The following is a 21,491-nucleotide window of genomic DNA, read 5'->3' as shown; positions in this document are numbered from 1 at the left end:
CTCTTCCCCACTATCTAGCTGTCTCTTTCCACACTCTCTCGCTACATCTCTTCCCCACTATGTGATCTCTCTCAGTCCTGTTCCCACCCATCCCTAGTCTACCTGCAAAACCCAGTCTGTTTCCCTTTCCCAGGGAGATCAATGCATCTCCCCTAGAGCTCTCCTTGCCTAACTTCTCTGGTTCTGTGGATTGTAACTTGATTATCAATTACTCAATTGCTAATATCCATTTATAAGTTTATATCCATTTATATATGCCGTTTTAACAATATACCATATTGTCTTTCTGGGACTGCATTACCTTACTCAAGATGATTTTTCTGTAGATGCATCCAATTATCTGCAGATTTCATGAAGTGATTTTTTTATTCCTAAACATCCCAGGCTGATGTTAGGTGAGAATCACTCTCAGAAAAATTATACTGGGGCCCCATCATGGAGGACAACATCCACACAGCTCATTGAACACAGGTTTAGCTGTTGTTGTCTGCATGGTGCCTTCACCCTTACATTCTAGTCTCTTTGACGAGGGAAGGTACTCTACAGACTATAGAAAGATACTCCTGGACACTAACCCAGCTACAAAACCCTTCACATACAGTCTGTCCTGCCTATAAAATGTGCCAGGATAATGGTGATTCAGAACTTGTAGGAGTGGTCAACCAATGTCTGGTTTAATTTGAGGTCTATGACATGAGAGGGAGTCCATGCACTGTATGGATTGCTGGGAAATGGGAACTTGATAGCCCAGAGACCTAGGGTAGAATCAGATACAACTGGTCTAAAAAAATCAATGAAATTATTTCTAATGACATTCTGCTATACTGATAAATACTTAAAGTACTTTGTCCAGTTGTCATCAGCGAGGCTTTCTCTGGAAGCAATTGGGAGCCAGTGTAGAGACCCACAGCCAGACATTATGTAGAGAGGGAGGATTTGAATTGAAGTCGCTGCCCTCAGAAGTCAGGGAAGCCCATGGAAGAGGGGGAGGAAAGATTGTATAATCAAGAAAGCATGGAAGACACCAGGAGAACATGGCCCACCAAATCAACTAAGCAAGGCTCATGCAGTATTACAAAGACTGAAATGGAAGGGACAAGACCTGCCAGGGTCTGTATCAGGTCCTCTGAGTATAATTTTTAGCTGCTAGCTTGGTGTTTCTGTGGAACTCCTTATACTGGGTGCCCTTATGTCTCCAACTCTTGCTTGCTCTTGCTCTTTTCCTCCTATAGGGATGCCTTGTTCAGTCTCAGTATGAGGGTTATTGCTTCGCCTTATTGTATCTTGTTTTGTTATGTGTGGTTGTTGTCTCCTGGAGGCCTGTTTTTTTTTTCTAAAGGGGAATGGAGAGGATCTGGGGGAGAAGAGAAGAGAGGGATAGGAGGAATGCATGGAGCAGAAACTGTGGTTGTAATGTATTGCTTGAGAGAAGAATCTATTTTCAATTAAAAAACAGATCCTGTAAAAATACTTTTCAGGAATGTAGAGATGGCTCAGTGGTTAGGAGCACTGCTTGCTCTTCCAAAGGTCCTGAGTTCAATTCTAAGCAACCATATGGTGGCCCATAGCCATCTGTAATGAGATTTGGTGCCCTCTTCTGGTCTGCAGGCAGAACACTGTACCTATAATAAATAAATAAATAAATGTTCTTTAAAAATTCCTTGCAGTGGCCATTTTACCTACTTCAGGAAGATTGCTGCTACCATTTGTACAGTCATTGCTTTAAGTGCTACCAAATAATAGTTTTTTTCTTGAACCATTTCTTTTTCATGACTTAGAATTATAATTCTATAGTTTTTCAAATATCTTAAAATTTTAGCCAAATATTACCATTTTTCTTTCCAGGACTTAAGTTTAATTTCTAGACAAGAATAAATGACAGTCAACTACTTAAAACATACTGTTCAAAGATTTATGTCTCAGTACCAAGCCTATGATGCTAAGCATGGTCTTAGTATTGTGTAACTGTACTGTAATTTAGCTGTCACTGCGTTTGAATAATGGCATTGCTGGAAAATAATTTAAAAATCAGGACAGAGGGAAAGAGCAGCAGACAGATAATAGAGAAAAATCACACTGGCAAAAACAAAGCAATACAGTTACCCCAAAACTGTAGAAATACCTATATTTGGTGTGGAAAAACTGCAACACAAAGTGACTTTGTGTGATTTTATTCTTTTCCAGCCAAATGAATTTGGTATCCTAAGGCTGAAGGTGAGGAGAGGATTAACAAGCAGCTGGATTCATCTCAGAAGCTTGAATGCTGTAACTTGAAGGGATCTGCAAGGTCATCTAATACAATTCCCCATCGAGCGCCAGCAGTCAGCTCGTGGAGCACAGAAATGTTTCTGTCTTTTAAGGTCTATTGGTCATAGTGAAAGCCTCTGTAGCTACACAAAATAAATCTGTTGTCTTCAGATTTCAGAACTTCATAATTTGCAAAAAGTATTGTTGTCCTCAACCCGCAGCTCAGTGTTGTCGCTCATAATCCTTACACTACCCCTTAGAGACTACTAGCCATTCTTGTAACCATGCGTTTTCATACCTGATTATCACCAGCCTCATGAAAAGACTTTCCCTCAAAGTATCAATGTCTTAAAACTATTCTGATTGCCACAGAGAATAGTTGTAGCATATAACCTTATTTTAGAAGGTATGCAATTTGCTTTCATATTACATTAGAATTTGGAGTCCTGTGTCAGCACTGATTGCTTATAAGGTTAATTATTACATAGACTTAATATTTCTTGTTTTATTAAATTTTGATTTAAAAACAAGAATTGTGTATGTTTGTAGGCATCCCAATATGACATTCCAATATGCATATACACTATATAAAGATTGCATCATGCAAATTATCATATCCATAGCTCACCAATTTTTTGCTTTTATGATGGGAATGTTAAAATCAAGTTTAGTAAATTTATAATACAAAAACTATAAAGAGGAAGGTGGTATCAGCACTGAAGGTGGTTAACAATAAACAAAACCCTTATGATTCAAAAATGTAGTGCCTTAAACCTTGATTTCCTCACCTAAGTTATTTGGTAGAGTGGGAATATGAAGCTTTTCTTTAGTCATTATTATACTTTGCCATGTGAATGTAAATCATAAAACTCAATAATCTCTTATTGTCTTAGAATCTCAAAGAACTATCATTCCAAATGTTAGTATACTTACTATCCAGTATCTTAGGTATGCAGAAGAAAACACAGATGTAGGACATTGAGTTGTAACTGTTACACCTACATGAAAACCTGTACAGATATTTTTGTTTCACTAGACAACAAATACTATAATGTTTTACTTCTTTCTTCATGAAGGAACAAATAACCATCACTTATAATTCAATATAATAAGGCTACAATTTGATTATATTTGATTTTACTGATATTATATTGTAATGTAAAGCCAAGTTACTTATTTATGTAATTCATTTGAATATCACAGAGGAATAGAATAAGTCAAAAAGTTATCTTTTTTGTTACTTTATCATGTACTTTTTGAGTTTTTATTTATTAAAAATTTCCACATCCTCCCCTCCTCCCATTTCCCTCCCACTTCCCCCACACCCCCTTCCCCTCCTTCTCCAGTTGTCTTAAGAGCTAATATCCCCAAGTCAATGAAATGAATGAAGTAGCTTTACTCTTTCATCTTGTGTATACTCCATTCACATCAGAACTTCCTACTAGGCTAACATTGTACTTTATATTATCTTACAGAAAAAGCAAATGAATGAGAATTCAATAAGAAATTTAAGGTGTTATAGTATATATTTTTCTTTTGGAAATTTGACATCACCTAGAGCATCACTCTAGATACTGTATTAGGAAGTTATATTTGATGATGATACATCAATATTCTATAGATGATTCCTATAAAAAGCTATAATAGACACGCCTTTCCAAAGTATTTAAGTCTAAATTTCAACTGCTTGCTGCCGGATGCTAATCAGAAAATCATCTGAATCTTATTGTAAATCTGTGTTATATATCTCTTCTCTTTACCCTTATCTTTAGCCAGGCATATAGTTTGAATCAAATAATTGTATGTGCTCAATAAAAAGAGGTTGAAATCTAGGAAAATAGTGGCTTTCTAATGAATACTAAACAGTCCAAATTCTATTGTTTGTTCAGAAACAACTAAAGACCTAAGGGAAATTTATTAAAATCAAATCTAATCTTTGATAAAATATACTACACTTCTCAAACTTAAAGTCTATAATAACTTTCATTTTTAAAGGGTATTAAAAATATTTGAACTCCTTGAGATATTTGGCAAATAATTTTAGGAATCCAATACTGTGACCCCAATTATGAAGTTTAAAACTCGAATAATAAAAAGTATGGCATGGTACAAACAAGGAATTCTAGGTCAGAAAGATCCAGTTCATAATTTATATCAATCTTGGTTGTCTCACTGTTCATACTAGAACTACATATCTGATTAAGTTGTTGTAAGGGTGCTTATATAAAATATAGTATATAATATGTACTATTTAATAAGGGGGATTCTTTCCCATTAACCAATGGACTCCTCTCTGTACTAAAGCCAACTCAAAATAATAATTCTATATAAAAGAAATGTTAGAATAAGGGTCTATTTACACCCTCACTGTCAGTTAAATATTTGAGTGAAATAACCTTAAATTATTAGAACTTATATCAAATCTGAACAATATTTGAATATGAACATAACCTGCACTGCAAGTAAGCTACCTTATTTATTTAACTAAGGAATTTCAGTTTATTTAACTCCAAAGCTTCTTGAAATTATAATAGTCAATGGCAATTCATGGACTTACTCATTTGACTTATGTGTTGTAGATATGTAACAATTTGGTGCGTATGTCTATCATTTATATGATTCATATGTATGTATATGTTTTAATTACTTGTCTATTTCCATGATGAAATACAATGACAATAAATACTTTTGGAAAAATTAATTTGGGTTCACAGTTGCAGAGAGTAGTACTGTCCATGATGATTATGTCAGAGAGCATGGAGCTGAAGCAGTTAGTTGACAGTTTGTATCTTACCCTTAAGCGCAAGACATAAAGAAGAAAGAGGTAACTGAAAATGGCTCTTTCCATATTTTTAAAGTTCAAAGCCTACCTCTGGTTATAAATCTTCAAAAAGGACTCAACTAATCCTTCTCAAACTGTTTCACCAACTGAGGACCAAGTGTTTAAACATATGAGAGACTACACGGGTCATTCTCATTCAAACTGCCATATTCCATTCCCTGTTTCGTGTAGGCTTGAAGCCATATAAAATGCAAAGTACTTTATCTAATGTGTGATCCCTCAAGTGAGGAATGGATAAAGAAAATGTAGTGCATTTATACAATGGCGCATTACTCAACTGTTAAAAACAAGAACATCAGAAAATTTGAAGACAAATGGATGGAGCAAGAAAAAAATCATCCTAAGTGAGGTAACCAAGACCAAGAAAGACAAACAAGGAATATACTCATTCATAAGTGGATAGTAGCAGTAAAGGATAACCATGCTACACTCCACAGGCCCAGAGAGACTGGTAACAAGGAAGGTTCAGGGGGTATGCCTAGGTCTCCCTGGGAAGGGGAAATAAGTGATTTTATGAGTGGACTGAGGGTGGTGAAGATGGGAACTTGAGCAACCAGGTTGTGGGGGAGAGGGGGACAGCACTGAAAGAGACTACTGGAAAGGGGAGTATTTGGGGGTCAGGTAAAAACTTGATCAAAGGAATCTCTCAGGAATCTACAAGGATGACTCCAGCTAAGACTCCTAGCAGCAGCAGCTATGTAGCCTGAACTGACCATCTCTTGTGACCAGACTGGTGCCTAACCCAATTTTATCAGAGAGGTATCATCTGGAAATTGATGGAAATATATTTAGAGCTACAGCCAAACATTAGGCAGAGTTTAAAAAATCCTATAGACGAGGGGGAGAAAGGATTGTTGGAGCCAGGGGGGTCAAGGACACCTCACAATAACACAGAATTAAATAATATGGGCTCATAGGGGCTCACAAAAACTGAACTGACAACCAGGAAGCCTACATAGGCTCTCTGCATCTATCTTACAGTTGTGTAGCTTGGTCCTCTTTTGGGACTCTTAACATTGGGAGCATGTATTATCTCTCACTCTTTTACTGACTTGTGGGACCCTACTCCTCATACTGGGTCCTCTTTCCTAGCCTTAATACATAGGAATGTGTTTAGTTGTACTGTAATTTATATGCTGTGTTTTGATGATATTCATTGGAGATCTGCTCTTTCCTGAGCAGTAAATTGGAGATAGCCGGATGGAAGAAGGTACTGAGCGGAGAGGAGAGAAGGGAAACTGAATCCAGGATGTAAAATAAATTAATTTTTCAAAACAGAAAAAGAGTAATCCCTAATATCCAAGCAGCAGAATCAGTATGAGACTTTCTTGAAATCTCCATGGTAACAAAATTAATCAAAAACATTTCAATCTAGAATTAGACAGATTCCTAGGACAAAGCAAAAAAGCCACATTCCACATTCGTTGCCTAAATATCAAAAGAATTGTTTCTAACCACACTGCTAATATTGTTCTCTTCTGAAACTTCCTAGGCTGGACCTCCATACTCCATTTTGATCAGCACTATTGTCTTCCTAACCCCTTCTAGAATGTCACATTAGGCCTCACTTACAGTGTTCAACCAGTTTTTTATTAGAATGCCCCAAATCTGCATTTCTCCAAAATCCAGCATAGCTAGGTCTATTATTGCTATAGCCTACTCTTAGTTACATTTCTATTGTAGTGAAGAGACACCATGAACATTTAAATGGGGATTACGGTTCCAAAGGGTTGAGTACATGATGACCATGGCAGGCAGCATGGCAATGGCACTGAAGCAGTTGTTGAGAATTTACAACCTGAGACAAAAATCATGAGGCAGAGAGAAACCTACTGGGAAAGGCATGAGCTTTAGAAACCTCAAAACTCAGCCCCAGTGACACACCTCCTCAACAAGGCCACATAGCTCATAATCCTTCCCAATGCATCCCACTCACTGGGAACCACATATTCAAACAAATGAGTTTAAGGGGCTCATTCTCATTCAAACCAACACAGCATATATTTTCGTGTTTTTCTCTTCTCCAAAATCAAGCTAAGAGCCTTTTGAAATCCCTAGAATAAGAAAACTCCTGTCTGGAGAAACATGATGTCTTCTTGATTTGACTAAGCTTTCCTGACAAGCCAAGGACCAAGTTTTCTCTAACTCAGCTCTTAAGTCTTAATAAATACTGCTGACGGTTGTGCCCTTGTTGATTAATTACATGAACATACAGCAAGGCCTGGAAATTACTGATAGATGCTGAGAATAGCTGAATATGTATCTCAGAGATCTGTGTCACACAACATTGGGCCCTAGATTTAGGATATCCATAACTAAGTCATGAGTGACTTAGGGTGCTTAAATAGCTAAAGAAATTGCAGATGTTCCTCTTGCATTAATAGCATCACAGCCAAACAGCCAATAAAATACAGCAATAGAAGAACACACGTAGAGCATGACTGCTAGGGAAGGCTTTCAGAGCATAAACAACCCTGGGCTATAAGTCAGAAACTACCCGGGTCCTGTCCTGGACTCTTAATGCTGACTTCTGTGATTGTGGCCATTTCTTTTCCATCAGCATCAGATTATAGGTATTTATCAAACAAAGACATGACATTTCAACTTGGTCCATGAACCCAAGAGTCTAGAGCACAATGAGACATTAAATTGATGCCTTTTATCTCAGAACTCATGCAAAATTCAGAATCTATATGATTCAGGCTAGCATGTAATTAATTGCTGCTTCAGTCTAGAATTGTTTAGTATGCACTCAGTTCCTTTCCTTGATATAGGAATCATGACATACACATCTATATTTCAGGCCCAAACCTAGGCAATGACTGCTCAAACCAGTACATGCTTTAAAAATATCTGTGTTGATTGATTGATCTGGAAAATGAGAAATCTGCTTACACATGTGGCCTCACAGCTGTGATGTTGAGATTAGCAAGGTAATATACATTAACAGTGGCACTGCTTTTAGCTTGCTAAATAAGAGATGGTATAAGTGCAGAGTAAATGCACAGATCAGAATCAATTTTCTATTTCCTTCCACACATTTCCAGTGCTCAGCAAATATAGAGAAACATAATGGGGTCTGTTAGCTTCTTTGAAAACCTATTTTTTTAAGAAGTCCAGAATTTCTGTGTCTGGCCATGAAAGGATAGTTTAAAAGACTTTCTTAGAATCATAGCTCTGTAGTATCCACCAAGATCACTCTTATGTTTAGGAGGAAAGTGGTTCCCATGTGGTTTAGAGTAAGGCATTCCAGAGATGCACTCAACCCCAACCCTAGTCAACAACTTCTCTCATTATAACTTTTCTCTCTCTTACAAGTCTTCTTGTTACAACTGAAATTCTTACTTTGAGGTAACTTTTGTCTGCAGAGGGGAAATGCAGTTTATTTAATGAGGAGGAAAAAAAGGAAAAAAATCTTGTGTTCAAGACATTGAGGGAACTCAAGCCCAGATAAAAGACGGGTAAGGGTAGGTGAAGAGTAAAGAGATGCCCTTAAACTTCATTTCTTTCCCTCTCTTAAAGAAAAAGATGTACCAGAAATAGAATCAAAGTGAAATGGAGAGCAAGAGAGAACTACTTTCTTTTATTCAGATAAAGCAAAATGACCATTTAAATATGACATATAGAGCTAACAACTTTCTTTTTATTATACACTAGGTATACAACTTTATGACTCAGTTTTCAGCTCCTTGACAGAATTAAAATTGTTTTCTCTATGTCTACTACTAGAACTTTAGTATAAGCTACTGTCATTTCTAACCCAGTAATTTATTTAGCTTTCTGACTATCTTCTTTTGTTCCATACTTGTCTTTTTCATTTATTTCACAATAGCTTGCATGACTTTTTTTTAAAACATGAGCCAATATTTTAACTCCCTAGCTTAACATTCTCCAATGGTTTCCAATCGAAAATAAGGGACAGATAAGAAGGTCAAGGGATTGCCATGCAAGTATGGAAATCCACTTTTAGATCCCAGCACCTTCCCACCTAAAAGCACAGTGGCATTTCTCTGGATTCCAAGCACACAGAGGAGAGAGACAGAGACAACAGGAACCAAGGATTTCCCTTGACCAATCAAGGCAAATCATGGAGATCCAGATTCAATGAGTGAACCTGTCTCAAGAATACAATGGAAAGTGATAGAGGAATATATCTAACATTGACCTCCAGCTCCAGTACTAACCCTAACCCTAAACCATACATGCACGCATAAAATAAATAAATATTTTAAAAATAAAACTTGCTAAAAGTGTATCTTTTTTTATTGATACCTGGGAACTTACTTGTAATACTTTCCCTCTCCTTTTGAATGAAAGCTATCTACAATCTTTTAAATTTTGCTCTTTGAGCATCTCATACTTATTAAAATCTTGGAATATTTGTACTTGTTCTTTTCATCGAAATTATCCCAATATGAAATTTTTCTTTAGAACACACTTATTTTCTACCATCATCCCCTAAATTCCTCTAAGTTCCATTGTATCCCCTTTGGTTTAGCCATAGTTGAACCGCAAATATTACCTAATAAACTTGAATTCAAAAGAATGAATTAATAACCAAAGGAGTTGGGCAAGCAATGAAAACAAATGTAGGTTGCTTCTAGGAAGGCCTGACTGAACATGCTATTGTGAATAATAAACATCTTGATTTTATGGTTTCTTATTGATAGAAAATAAAATCCTCAGAAGTAAACAACTTGGGAAAAGTTTCCCATGGCTTAAATTGGTAAGGAGAAAAACATTGACATGCTTTCAGATAGTTGAAAATTCCAGGGTGTTAATGATTGCATTATCAAATTAGTTGTCCACATAGACCAGTGAACATGGAGGTAAATCATAAGGAGAAATAATGAACAGAGTGACTAGGGGAAAATTAATGTTTGAAGGTAACAACACAATCAAAAAAATATTCTTTTGAAGTAAGGGGTATGTTGTTACAGAAGGAAGTAAAATTGTGATTAGAGAAAAGGATCAGAGTTCAAGGTGACACATACTATATACTGCATGTTATAGCAGAGATGCAGAAAATAGGAAGCTGAGGAACAGTTTAAGAACAGAATGGGATCTTAAGTTACTCAGCCCTAACTTTCTTAACTGTCAAGAGTCTTCTTGGTAATATAGTAAACTAAGGGACAATGAACCTCCTACTTATGAACTAAAGTAAACACATACATACACTCACACACTCTCACACACATGAACATGCTCACATGTGTACACACACACATATCTACATCAAATACTCTATGAAGCCAATTAGCTGACAAGAAATTAATTGTTGTGGAAGGTTTGAATATTATTAGTATTATTAGCTTGCGTAGTAGCCATGCATGGAAGTGTCTGAGCTACTGTCCCCTTGGGTATGAGGTAAACCCCTTGGAATACATTAATAATCCACTGTTTCCTTCACCAACCTAAAACTTAACACTATCATCAGGCAGTATCTAAGACTTACAGCAGAGATTTCTCCAATTGTCTGTAATCTGCCTTTGTGGTGTTTCCACTGATGTCTTCTTAAAGTGCCTTAATCTGTGAATTTCTTTTGTTCTGTAACTAATAAGTTCATGAGATCTTTTCCCCATTGGACCATGGTATTTGCAGCAACTTAAATTCATGTTCCAAGTATGAGTCACTCATACTTAGTTCAAGTATAAACTATCTCTTATCCTCTTTGAAGAGATAGCTGTGGTTTTTGGACATACTCCTGTGGGCATATTCTCATTTATTGTAGCAAATCTATCTGTACATATAACTGACAGTGTGTGATTACTGACTTTGAAGAATTGTGACCAGAATAAAAGGTAAAGAGATATTTCTTCCTAACTTCTTGATTTTTCCTTTAGCTCTCAGGCTCACTGCTTGTTTCTAAACCTTTCTTTTCCTATGTCAAAAGAATTTCACCTCTCTGCTTCTCCCTATTTCACACCATAGCTATATTGATAACTAGTCTCATTCAGAATAAAATGAGAATGCCTTAAGATTTCTCAATCCCAGTTTTAAAAACATTTTAACAATACCCTTTCTGACCTAAATCAATGGAAAGTAAATAAGGTGGATCTTGAGGGATATTATTAGTGACCGGTTTTATTAGAGTTAAGGTCATCTCCAGGAGGGAATCATCCCAGTTCTTCAGAATGTGCTGTTGAATATTCATGTGGAATTAGGATCTGTTGGCTGTGCTATCTATTTAGATTAAACCTGGATTACAGGCCTTCTCACTACACAGGATCAGAAAGGGTAATGAAATCTCAGAGTAAAGAAAGTGACTCTAATCCCCACATATCTATCTGGCTCTCGACATGCCCTCCAAGAAATGCCCCTCCCTGGAGCACAAGGCCCTTAGGGATAAATTTCTCAGTATGTCATTTTTAGATGCATTAGTACTAAGATGCAGGATGGTTGCTAGGATACTATATATGAATCAGGAAAGAAAATGTTGCCTAATGTTAGGTACAGAGATGCAGGCTCAAGGCTGTTTTGCACACAATGTAACATGCTGTTACTTATTAGCATCATGATTAGGATCATTTCCAATAGTTCCTGTCTATTTTCCTTCTGGGAGTTAGGTTGCAACTGCATTTCAATTGGCAAAGAGTGTTTACGCTTTATATTTTGAGTAATAATTAAATTTGTGAAAGTTGAGTCTTATAATTGTTACTGAGGAATATATTAATAAGTATGAAGGATGTTGCAATGTGTGTACATGTGAGTGTACACTTGTGTGCATGTGTGCATTCGTATGTGTGTGTGTTTGTGTCTGTGAGTGTGTGCCTTTCTCTGTGTGGTGTTTTCTCTGACTATTAAATGGTAACTTCAATTTGGGAATGAAATCACCCTCCATTGATTTCCAGTGTATTCTACCATCGTCCAGCTAGCACTTTCAAAGAGTTCTGTAAATGAGATTTGTAGCTGAGGTAATTGCTGCTGCAAAAAAGCATGCAATAGAAGGCAAGCTTTATAACTGCCACTTTCTTCATGTTGTAACTTAACTGCCTCCTTTCCAAATCAAAGCTGAGTGGGATTGAAGATGACATTCTGTTTGATTTTTGACCTTGAGTCTTATCTTCTATATAGAGGAGGCACTCTCGAAGATCCTTTGATACATATCTCACCCCATGATACTAATTACCTAACTAGAATACTCATAATTAAGTGAGCAAATTGCATGATATTAAATGCTCACTTCATTGCTCTTAGATTCAGGATCTTACCCTTAAAACTAATTAATAGTTACCAATTCTTTGGCAGTAAACTCTTAATGCTGTTAGCTAAGAAAGGAAAAGTAACTTCTTCCCGGATGGGATTCATTCCTACTGAATGTAGAACATTGGTGGTGACAAGAGGAAAGGAGCCTAAAATGTTCTCTCCATAGACAAGTTCTGTCTTCTTTTGGGAGCTGAGTAATATTCTTGAACAGCAGTCTCCTCATCCTGAGGAATTGCCTGTAATTGAGGCTCTACACAAACCACAAGTCTCTATATATGAATACCCGAGAAGGGCTCATTAGGAGAACACTATACACCTAGACAGGTCCTTCTCCACCACCAACATTATAATTGGAACTGGGAGCTTGTCTGGCCTCATTCTGGTTCAACATTCTACCTTGCCCTATAATTACTTACTCCTATTATAAGTAATTGAAACTCATCTATCTCCCTCTGTATTTCCTATCCTCCATCCCCATTTGAGACTTCACAAATACCCTATAGATATTTGTAGCTATTACATGTTTAACTAATATTTGTACAAAGGAATAATTTTGTCACCTTAATAAAATATGAAAAATCCAGTGAGAATGTTGTATCTTTACTACAATTTGAATACAGCTGAAAAGAATCAGCAGCTTTTCTAACATAAAATTGTATTTCTCCAACATTCTAATATTTGTTATGTATACAAGTATTTTGTGGGGTTTATTTATGAAGAGTAAGGGAAAAGCAGAAACCCTACAAAACAAATTTAACTCTTCCAATAGTAGATACCAATGACTATGCTAAAAAGGATAGCATAGGTGATCACTCTTGTTTTTCTCAGGCGCGGGTTTTCTTTATACCCTCACAAAGCTTTTCCTTGCACTAGTGCAAGGTCCTCACATATTCTCCATAGTGTCAAAATTCCACAGGTCAGATTCCCTAAAAAAAAATCTCATCCCTTTATTACATTTTATAAATACCTGTTACCAAGAAGCCATGTCAAGTGAAACAGAATGATCACCTTTAAATGTATCTTTCATTGTAAACTGTCTACGAAGAACCATGCCCAAGGCAGGAGGAAAAGACCAAGTTCACATTCTTTGTTTTTCTGCTATATATAAGGTGCTGTTGTAATAAGGCTGCTTGTTAGTTCCTGGCTGCTCAGTCCCGAAATAATCACACAGATTCTGTATTAATTAAATTACTGTTTGCTGCATTAGCTCTGGCTTCTTATTGGCTAACACTTCCAGATTAATTTAACTCATTTCTATAAATCTATCTATTACCATAAGGCTGTTGCTTACTGGCTAAAGTTCTGGCTACATGGTTTCTCTCTGTGTCTGGCCTTTTTTCTTCCAGAATTCAGTTTAGTTTTCCCCATGTACCTAAGTTCTGCCCTATCAACAGGCCAAGGCAGTTTTCTTTATTAATTAACCAATTGTTTTCACAGCATAAAGAGGGGAATCCCACATCAAGGTGCAAAGGAAAGCATTCCCAGTTCCTGAAAGTCATAAAGGATGACCAGTGACTTTGAAACAAATGGGAGAGCAGTTCAATGGAAGGATCTACTTTGTATATGATGAATATAATGAAGGAGGCAAATTCATTATCCTGTGTAGAATCCAGTTTACTTTCAACCAGCCATCAATAATCATTTACTCAATTTGTTTGACAAATTTCAAGTAAAGAAGTGAGTTCAATAAAGACATTGCTACTAGTTTCATTGGAAAGAATCAATAATATGGGGTCATGTAGGCAGAGAGCACTCATACAATTGCTGGCCACCCACACCCAAATAATCATACAGAAACTGTATTAATTACAACACTGTTTGGCTAATAGCTTATACATATTTCTAGCTAACACTTACATCTTAAATTAACCCATTTCCATTAACCTATGTGTAGCAACAAAGCTGTGGTTTACTGTTGGAGAAAGGGGATTGCTTGTTATTTCCCAGCCACTTAGCCCCAAAATAATCACACAGAAACTGTATTAATTAAATCACTGCTTGGCCCATTAGCTCTAGCTTCTTATTAGCTAACTCTTACATCTTAAATTAATTCATCTCCATTAATCTATGTATCACCATGTGGCAGTGGCTTACTGGCAAAGTTTTGGCACATATGACTCAGGCGGCAACTCCATGGCTTTTCTCTGACTCTGCCCTTCTTCCTCCCAGCATTCATCTTAGTTTTTCCCCGCCTAGCTAAGTTCTGCCCTGATATAGGCCCAAAGCCATTTCTTTATTCATTAATGATAATCTCAGCATACAGAGGGAAATCCCACATCAGTTTACTGGTAAAGATTCTGGGCATCTGTATCTTTCATCAGCTACATGGCATGTCTTTGACTTCTCCTATACTCTCTCTGTGTGTATCTCTGTTCAGATTTTCCTCCTGGCTATATTATGCCCTGCTGTAGGCCCAAAGAAGCTTCTTTATTAACCAACAGTAATAAAACACATTCACAGCATACAAAGGGGAATCCCACATCAGGGTCACAAGTAGAATTTTGAGTTGCAAGAGTTCAAAAGAAGAGTTTAACCTTGTGTCAGAGAGTTCTCATTTTCATGACTTTGATACCTCAGTTTTTGGTTTTGTTTTGTTTCGGTTGGAATGACTTTTAGCTTTCAGAAAATATCAGTGGTATCTGAGGGTAGACATTGACAACCTAGAGACTCAATTTTGTAAATTTATAAGCAATGTGGCTAAACAACTGCACAACATAATCTGGAGCAAGAGACATCTCATTTCACATGCTACAATTATTTGCAAGTTGGAACATAAAAAATAAATGACTACAAATTCAAGATGTTTCAAAATATATTTGGTAGGCATCTGGCTGCTCCCTAGATTATTCCATGGAGCATGCAACATCAATACTCTCTTCACAATAAAATTAAGATATCACTTATTTTTTCCTATGGGTTGACATGTTTCAGTTATAGTGCAAAAGCAATGGTAATAAATTACCGATCATTTAATACAAGTTAAGAAAATGGTACCAAATTATATTAGTACTATATTAAGTATGTACTATCCATAATATTAATAATAGGCACTCACCCATATACTTGTACTTTATGTTATATGCCTCAAAGAGAGAGTTTCTGTCTATATTGAAAAGTTTATACCCACATGAAAGTGTTTCTGAGTTTGTCCAGTGTGTTTGAATTTCATGAATCTTTCATGTCACAATAGTAACTTCAGATTCAGTCTTCTCTACATTAAAGAGAAGTTAATAAATGGTCACAGTTATGCTAACAAAGTTATTCTTCATATTTAAACTATTAACATGCATAGTTACTGTGGATAATGACCAAAGATAGCTCAAAAGTTTATACAGGGAATATCCATTTTAAATTCCTTACATAGAACCAGAAGAGCTTAAATGTTAAGAACAAAACTACCACCAGTCACTCTGAATATGAACGGCAGCTTTGCTGTCTCCTACTAGGGACACTATGTACCAGTTTTTCCCATCTTTTTCTCCAATACTTGTGAAGATTGAATAATTAAGCAAATTGGTAGGTACAGACTGCTTAAAACAGTACTTGACACATTGTGCCATGTTAGCATTAATCCTTGATATGATTCATGAATTGTTAGGACGGATACGATATTAGTATATGAACTTACAGCATTCAAATATGTGATTTTAGATCTAGTTTGCTCATTTCTTAGAACAAGGATTAGGGTTAGGGATAATGCTCAGTGTTTGTCTAACTAGAGTTGGGTTCTGGATTCAACACTCAATATTGATAAAATGAAGACAGTCATATTTTTATGCTAACTGGTATTTCTGCTGAACTTTCCACATTTGAAATAGCCTTTATTTTGTAGACAGGGGGCAAGTTCTGGAGTCATTAATATGTAAGGTTTTTCTCTATCACAAGCTTTAACTTTCTAAGTTTAGAATCTCTACAACATACTGTTTTCTATATTTTATTTCAAAACATCCTTTAAGCTCACCAAAATTCTTTTATTGCCAGAATTGTCATGAAATCATTAAAATAAAATTAATTTCAATGAATTCCTTAAGAAGAAAAGTGAAGGAAGGCCTCTGGGGTGTTGTGAACATTCTATTTTTGACTTGGTTGGTAGATACCTGGGTATTTGCTTTGTGATAATTTATTGAGCTGTATATTCACGTTTTATGCACCTGTCTGTATGAATTCTCCTTAACAGTAATAAAAGATTTAAAAGGAAAATGAAAGAAATGTGAAAAGTCTGAGAAATATCTCCTAGGGAAAGATGCAAAGCTGTTACAGTTTTTTTTTAATTTTTTAAATCATGGATTAGGTTAGGAAACTGATTTTTAAACCTGTTAGCAATTTCTGCTTTATACATACACACAGCTTTCTGTCATAAAGAAGGCCCTACTTTGATTGAGAAGTGAGGCAGTTTCCTGTTTGTAAAACCCCACCCAAATGGTAGCTCTTTTCCAGAAGCCTCCCTCAAGACAAAGAAGAGAGAGGCACAACAGTATTCACAGTAGTTCCAGCAGCAGCTAAGTCTGGCTTAGGTCTTTTTCTTCCATATTGCCCTTGATCACTGAGGAAGGTAGCGCTGGTCTGAGCTGGGTACCTAGGATTAGCACCATCTGGCTGGGGAAACTGTTGATTTTGAATCTCCAAGGCTGGCTTAAGCTCTCAGCAATGCTGACTTTGAAGTCCAGTAAGATGATATGTAAATAGCAAACGACAGCTGGCATTTGCCTAGTATCTTTCCATGTAAATCCATTAAGAAATTCATTTAATACTTCAATAATTTTACCGTCTTCTTTGATCATGTTTTCTATTTCATCCGGTAATGTTCTTCTGACTTCTGCCTTGACTGATCTCTGCCTTTCACAGCTTTTGGAAACTGTATATTTTAAAATTATAGTTCTTTGGAGGGAATAGCTACATTTTTTTAATGTTCTTTTCTATTTACCTTTCACCCACTTGCCTTGTCATCTTTGACTTATGTTTTTGAGAAAGATACTTTATTCAGCTTTATTCTATAAGATGAGTTCTTTTATAATATGACTTTTATGTGTCATATCATATCCCTTATAATTACCATGAGACTCACAACTGTGATTAATATTTCTAGTCATGTGCATTATTTTAGGATTTTGAGGAATAATTATACTATTCGAACAAACAAAGAAAATACTTAGATAGGGCCAAACAATTGACAATTTTTAGACAGAGTAAAAAAAATGATAATTATAAAAAATAGATATCATCAGCAGAAATGAAGACTGAGTACCTTCCAAAAATCACAGTAAAACAATGAAAACTCAGGCTAAAAGTGTAGCAGTAAACTTTTAAAGAAACCTGGAAATGAATAGAATAAATGCAATAATCTAGTGAAAATTTGTTGAAGAAAAATATGTGACTATTAGGAAAAAAATCAATACTATGGTGTTTTTAACTTGATACATTCCTACCTTCTTTGCTAAGTTCCACAATGAAAGTAAAGCTCAATGCTGTACTGTCACAATGGAAAGCAACAACCGAGATGCACTGGAAGTGTTAGAATAGGACTGAAGCCCTTTCAAAACTCTCAGAGAAATCTAATTACTGACCTGTCCAGTGATGTCTTGGAACATCCTCCTTCCAAGTCTTATTTTTAATTGATCTAATTCAGCAATCACTTTGTATGCATAGTCCTTTGCTAGAGAGGAGCTCCTCATAACTATTATTGGTAATTGTTTAATAATGAGGTTATTGGATATAATAAATAACAGCTGGCCAACCATTAGGCTATTAAGATAACCTGAATAAAAAAGCTGCAGAATGTTAAGATCCATTTGTTTGAGATGAGTTTTCTTTGAAAATACCCTACAACATTCCAGGAAACTACAAGGTTACATTCATGTATATGTGCATATCGAAAATCATGGACACATTCACAAAAGCTCTGAATAGATTCTATGCTGTTACTCAGTCTGACCAAAAGGTTCTTTGTAGGAAGAATTGCATACTGCCTGACTTTTGAAAATATGCCCATACAGATATACACAGTCAGTTTTGAAAAGGGCGCTGAAATAGTTCAGTAAAATAAAGAATAGTATTTACAACAAATGGTGTTTATGTAACTAGATAATCATTTTCAAAAGAATAAATGTGGGTCCTTTTCACACCATAGGAAGGAAGCTATGTCAAAGACCTATATATACCATATAAAACAATAAAACAGATAAGAGAATGAACATCTTTTTTCATACATTGAGTTAGTCAGAGATTTATTAGATAAAATATTGGAGAACAAGTGACAAAAGTAAAATTACCCTTCACAAAACATGAAAAATATGTTTTCTTTCAAATCATATCATCAAAACTATGAAAAAATAACATACATAATTGGATAAAATGCTTGCATATTACACAAATGGCAGTTGATTTATACTTAGAATATGTTAGAAATTATCATTACTCAATATACAAAGCCAAAAATGAAAAATGGATGTTCTATTTGTTATATTAAATATTCTAGGTTTTATTACAACATTACAGATAAGTGGTAAAGGAAACAGCTCCCTGTGTTGAAAGTTCATGTACAAGCAAAGGAGAAAGATATGTTCTGAGGCAGAACTAGGGTTTTAAACAATTACCCAGCTTCCTGAAAGAGAAATAATCTCTCATATTGATAAAATAGTAAGCCTTGTTGAAAACCTAATCAAATCTCACAATCCCCCACCTCTGAAAGTCTCCAGCACCCAAGGACACAAACTCTTTGGAAATCCATATGGAAGGTTTCTCCATAAGAAAATAGATAATATGATGTGTTGGAACTAGTCAAAGTACTCCTGGATATTTTCCCAAAGATACTTAGAGTTTCCGCTGCTGTTCTAAACACTATGACCGAAAAACAACTTGGGGAAGAAAGGGTTTATTTCAGCTTGAAGTTCCCTATCACAGTTTATCACTTACAGAATTCAGAGCATGAATTCAAGCAGGGAAGAAACTCAGAGACAGCAAACAGAGCAGAAGTCATGCAGGAGCACTGCTTGCTTAGTAGTGCTTGCTCAGTAGGGCTTGCCCAGTTTGTTTTCTTATACACTCCAGGGCTACCTGCCAAGGAATGACACCACCAACAATGGGCTAGGCCCTCTGACATCTACTACTAATTCTACATTTTCTATAGTCTGATCTTGGAGGCATTTTCTCCATTAAGATTCCTTCTTCCCAGATGACCCTACCTTATATCAAGTTGAAATAAAAACTAGCCAGCCCAAACTCCAAGTCAACATATCACAAAGAAACTTGTACATAAAAGTTTATTGAATAACTATTCACAGTAAAAAAAAAAGTAGAGGTGCAAAAATCAGAAGAATGGATAAAGGAATATGACAGACATAAACAATGGAAAGTTTCAAACATAAATGACAATGAAGTCATGTTATTTGGGTAAAATGATGCAACTAGAGATAATCATAGTACATGAATTAAGCCAGCCTCTGAAAGACAAATATCATATGTTTTCTCTCACCTATGGTTCCTGATTTTTATATAGTCACATGAAATCAAATGGTATAAGTAAAGTTGTTTCGGAGAACAAAAGGTAAAAATGCAAGGGACAGTGGTGAGTGAAGGAGGACTGGCAGATCAGAAAGTTGGAGGATATGCTCAATGCCAAATGCACACTGTATACAACTCTCAAAAATCAATAAACAATCCAATAAAGTTTCTTACATTTCTCAACATTGCCATACTAGGAACGAATCTGCCATCGCATAGCCAAATCATACTGAAAGTAATTATTGCCTGACCTGAATTTCTCGTTTGAAGATATGAAAATGAAAATAATCAATGAGAACAAGCAAATGTGCTCACCATTATTGTCCACTAAATAATTGCAAAGGAAACCACAGAGAGATGCCACTTCACATACACTGCAATGGCTGATATTAAAAAGAGATAATATGATGTGTCGTGTTAGTATATGAATAAGTCAGGAACCTAATTTACTCTAGCATTTACTGCTGGAAATGCAAATTTGAGTCCTACTTTGAAAAGTTTTTAAGTCAATTACTCTAAAATTCTAACTTGTAATTACAAATTACCATGACTTCCACTCAGGTATGTATCCATGCTTATTAAAAATATGTTCATATGAAAACTTACACATATTCCTAAAAGTTATTTTCAAAAAGTAGAAACAACACAAATATTTATTTGCAGATAGTAGAAATCCAAATTGTATTATACACATATAGAAGAATATCATTTTGTTATCAATAGTGATGAAGTACTATTATGTATTGCAGCATAGTTGTACCTCAAACCTTATGCTAAATGAAAGAAGATAATTTTAAAAGACCAAATGATTCCACCTATATGAAATGCTCATAGTAGGCTAGTATATGGAGACAAAGTATATTAATGGTTGCTAAAGGCTGAAAAGCACATGAAGTACAATGGAGAACTCCTAATTCATGTGTGGTTTCTTACTTGTTAATAAAAATGTTTTTAAAGTGGATGATGATGTGATCACTTCTATCTGTGAATTATAAAAACTAAAGTAAGCAAATTTATGGTATGCAAATTATGTCTTAATGTAACCATCAAGACAGTATACTAGATGAGCATTCTATAATTTCCTAAAAGCAAAATCAACAAAGACAAGCAAAAATTAAATCCATGTGTTTCTATGTAGCAGAGCTTATTAACACAAATAGACATTTGCTTCGTGTGTTTATATTAATAAGTAAAGGGTTTATATCATTAAGCAAAGAGATTCAATTTGAAAGAGTGAAGTAGCCACAGGACTGATTTAATTGATTTATGTGGTGGGGTATACAGATATTATAAGTCAAAAACTCACTTTTTAAAGTACCATATAATTGCAGATAAGAACATTTCCCTTGAAAGAGGGACTGTAGTAATATAAGCGGTGGGGCTGTGTCCCCAGCACCCCGGCTGCCTGGCTAGCTTATGCCCCAAAATAACAACACACAAACTGTATTCATTTAAACACTGCTTGGCGCATTTCTATCTAGCCTCTTCTCAGCTAACTCTCGCACCTGGACTAGCCCATTTCCAATTATCTGTGTAGCCCACGAGGTGGCTTACCTGGAAGATTCTAGCCTACGTCCATCCTGGGTCTGAGAGAGGAGCCTGGCATCTCTGAGCTCACTTCCTCTTCCTCCCAGCGTTCTGTTCTGTTTACTCCTCCTACCTATGTTTTAACCTATGAGGGCCAGCCAAGCAGTTT

This window comes from Microtus ochrogaster, chromosome X (assembly GCF_000317375.1).
Source record: "Microtus ochrogaster isolate Prairie Vole_2 chromosome X, MicOch1.0, whole genome shotgun sequence".
Lineage (NCBI taxonomy): Eukaryota > Metazoa > Chordata > Mammalia > Rodentia > Cricetidae > Microtus > Microtus ochrogaster.
This window is presented reverse-complemented; position numbering follows the sequence as displayed.